Source organism: Struthio camelus, chromosome 1 (assembly GCF_040807025.1).
Source record: "Struthio camelus isolate bStrCam1 chromosome 1, bStrCam1.hap1, whole genome shotgun sequence".
In the NCBI taxonomy this organism is placed as follows: domain Eukaryota; kingdom Metazoa; phylum Chordata; class Aves; order Struthioniformes; family Struthionidae; genus Struthio; species Struthio camelus.
Window position 1 is genome coordinate 58116672 of NC_090942.1, and position 4276 is coordinate 58120947.

Consider the following 4276-nt stretch of genomic DNA (forward strand, 5'->3'; position numbering starts at 1 on the left):
CCCCCCCACCCCGAAAACACCGCGCAAAACAAAAAGGGCTTCGCTAGAACAATTGCCCCGAAGAAAAGAAAAAAGAAAAAAAAAGAGCCTAACGGACCTGGCCCAATGCCAGGACCCTTGTTTTCGTCTCCCAACACAATGCACATTAAATAATACTTCCTTCTCGCAACAAGGCCCTTGTGGGCTTTTTTGTTTTTCTGCTGCGCCGAGCGGGGTCCGTCTGCGCTGATGGCTGCCGGCACGGGAATGTCGTTTCTTCAGCGCTTCTCCTGCTCCCCCCTGCCAGCACATCAGCTCTTCCCGGCTCTGCAGAGGAGCAAGGACGGCTTGGCACGTATGAGCCACGGCGCTCCCCTTGCCACCCAGCGCCCGCGTTGGTTGCGACGCCCGATACCCTTCATCCTCAGCTTTCCTGCGGGCAACAAGGGTTTCTTCAGCGTTTCTAATCGGCAGACTAATATCTCTGCGAGACAGCTGGAGTTCGCCGTGCCGGCCCAGATGCATCTCAGGGCTTTGAGGTCAGGAAGACAAACAGGAAGATCCTCAGTGAGGCCGATCCTAGCGCTGGTGGAGACTTTTTTTCTCACGAGCGTATGGCCGCAAACATGCTGGGGGCTTCGCGCAAGCTCTAGGCTCTCTCAGGCTCCATCTGCCGTGGTGGTTTGCGATCCAAGCAGGTTTTTCTCTTCTAATAGGCACCCAGTCAGTCCCTGCTATGTCACACCAAGAGTTATAGGTAGGCATACAGTGAAAATAGTAAATAAGACTCCAGAACACAGCAGCCACGTGATATATGTTGATTTGTTAGCAGAGTAAATAAAACAGTAGCAAAACAATATGCATCATGCATGGGATGAACAGCTTCTTGCTCATGACCTTCTGGCCAGGCTTCCAATTTAGCACAAGGGGAAAGCCTATTACCTGCACCTTCATTCTCCAGTCTGCAGTTCCCATCTGGCTTGTGTTCAGCTTTCTTTTTACTGGGGTGTTGCTTTCAAATGACAAGGTCATTGGCATCCAGCTGACTATATTGAAATGTCTCTGTTGTGAAGGAATCCAAGTAAAACTGGTTTTGTTTATTCTAACTTCTTTCCTGATAAATTTTGCACCTGAGGCACCACACCTCTTGTTTGTTGGCAGTTTCAATCAACAGTAATTGAGGGCTTGATCAGCTCTGCAACTCTGTATGAAGATTATTGGGATTTCTGATTAAATAGCAGGTGCAAGAAAGAAAGAGGGAAAAAATGCAGTACTTGACCTGCTTTTTAAAGCAAAATAGGGTATTTTTTATATCAAATGGCATTACTTCAGCTGTGTACCTGCTCTCCAAAATTTCTGTTGTCTTATGTGAGGACAGAGGCTGATGGCCAGGATGCACTGCTGAGCTGTTGTGGTCCGGTTGTTCTCAGGTGCTGCCAGCCATGTCACAGCTCTGTTCCCAACACTGTCGTGCCAAAGCCCCAAGCTTGCCCACAAGGCTCAATCCTCGGCCAATAGCATACACAGACGGAGAGCTTTGCGTCCAGCACCAGAAAGGAGGGCAATACTCTGTGGTGCAGTAGCAAATGGCAAGTACGAGTGGGCGTTTGACATACACGTCCACTGACACTGCAAAATTTATCAGGAAAGAAGTTAGAATAAACAAAAACAGTCATACTTGGATTGCTCCACAAAAGAGACATTTACATACAGTCAGTTGGATGCCAATGACATTGTCACTTGGAAGCAAAAGTTGAGCAGACTAATTTGTTTCAAGGTTTTGTTTTGTGCACTGACATTCCTGAGGCAATGCAGAAAGGCCAGATCTGGGGTTACACCTTCTTATACTGTCTGGGCTCAGATGTCATGTGCTGCCCTGGGGCGACATGTTTGTGTTTTGGGCTATGAAGAATGCATTGTGAAGGTGGCATCTTCTTGTCACTGTTTTGGTTTGTCCTTCCTCCACCCAGAAGCTAAACATGTTCCCTACTACAGTGTAGACATATAGTCACCACATCAGCATTCAAGGTAATATCTCCAACAGTGAAAGCTGTTTTCTGAGCAGATATTACTCATGCCAAAGAAGTTTTGGAGGTGGATTAGTGGGAGGCCTTTAGGGAGGAAATTGGAGGAGGGCTGTGATGCGGCATGCAGCCCCACAGAAGGCTGTGTGTTTGTACATCCCACACACTTGCTTTGCTCTCCACGTGTGCCCAAAACCATCCACCCTTAGATGTAACTCCAGTTGCTCACCTGGGGAGAAAGCTTGCCTTCTTGGCCAACAATGGGATTCATCTCACAGCAGATGCCTAAACATTGGCTCTGAAGTGTCACCAAGCTGTCTCAACTCCCTCGATAGCCATGGCATGTCCAGAAAGTGACTCAATTCTCTGACAGGTTTTTTCAGGTCGGGATGAATCATGCTGTGGCAGTGCTGAACTCTCTCCTTTGTCTGGAGAATAAGACAAGGGCTGCTAGTGTTTGACTGCTTACTTTTCAGTCAGCCCAATTTAAGATGCTTAATTTTCAGCTGGCAAACAGCAAGCACAGTGAATCGCACCTCTGCAGAACAATGTACCAGTGTATGAGAAGCAACAGCAAGTCCAGGAACACAGCTCTTGCCTTGATTTATTCAACTGCAGTTAGTGCTAAAATTTGATCAGAGGAACCACTGCCTCAGCAAAATCCAGCTTGCTCAGCACGCAGAGCATGCCTCATCATCTGGCAACAGTGTCAAAGAATAGGTCCCTCAGGGACTTTGAAACAGATAGAAAAGAGGAGCATGGGCTGACAACTTGCTTCTGAGCGTTGGGTTTTCCCTGGCTCTGGCAGGGCAACTGTTTTCGTCAGATGCCAGACCTCTGGCAATTCACCCTCTCTTGATAACACACATAAAGCCCTGGGAGAGCCAAAACCAAATATTCAGCTCAGGTTCCTGTATATACGTCCTCATGCCCTGTGGAAGCAACCAGCTTGGCCATGTTTGACACTATGTCCTGTTCAGCCGCTGTGAACAGCTCTCAGGGGCTCTGAGAGGGGCCCTGCCAACAGATCTCCCGTCCGTCAGTGAGAGCTTGGTGGAAACTTTTATCCAGCAAAATGTTTGCTGCTTGGCCTCTGCTGCTAAGGGAGCAGGTGCTGGAGGTTGTTTGGCTAGCTGATTAAACAAATCACAGCATTTCCTGCCAGATCAGGTGAAGTCAAGTTTTTCAGCGGTCTCGTCCCTACAAGTTCATCAGGCAGCATTCAGCAATTCAGTTAGAGGGCAGCTACAACAACACGACTGTATGATTTAGATGGCTGAAGGAGCGCAATATATTCAGCTTTGAGGTATGGAGCATAATTCTGGCATGAGCCCTAAGGACAGCCACATATTCAGCTTTGAACGCCCCTAGGAAAACACTGAACAGCTAGGATATCACAAGGGGGATATGCACAAAAGGATAGCCCAGGTTGTCTCAATACTTCTCCTAATGTGCTCTTCAAACCGTTTTAATGGTGTTCCCAACTCAGGCTTGGAGTCTGATGGGTGGTGGGCTTGACGGACGGTGTGACTACTCCAGCGTGAGCCTGCTTAAAGCTCTATCAGTGTCACACTGACCCACCAGACTGTCTTATTTTCAAGGGTAGCTATCAAAATGACCACTTACCATAGCAACCCTCCACAGGTCAGCTCTGCCCTTTGGCTCGTGGAAATGTGCTCTCTGGTTTGGGATAAGTTCCTCCTTACCTGGCAATACCTCTATTTGCTCCCATACTTGAACCTGACTTGTGGCTGTTCTGTTCATTATAAGGGCTATTGAAATCATTTAACTGAATGGCAAAGCCCAGGGAGATCCCATTTCACTTACAGAGGCATGCACACATCTGTGATTTGGAATCTGCCAGGCTGATCTGCATTACAGAAGATGGCAACCAATCAGTGATCTCTGAGTGAAGAAGTTAGGTGAGCATTTTTAAGAGGTGAGATAAGACACTATCCCATTTCTTTGACATGTTCCAGCTCTCTCCAATGAAGTCTAAACCTCCTGCAGATGATGCCTAAACTACATTGAAAGGAAGATTACTGTTCAAGTGAAGCTTAGATCATCAATATTTAAATTCAAGATTCAAAGTACTGGGCTGATGAAATCGCAACATTCGTACAAAAGCATTGTGCTAGGGCAGTCTGTGGATGTGTAGGTCGGATACCCTGAATCCAGTCTTCTGGCTAGGTCATCAGTTTTCCTGCAGAAGGCAGAGCACCTAGGGGAACACAAGGTTAACTTTAATCTGTTGCTGCTGTCATCTTCTGTGA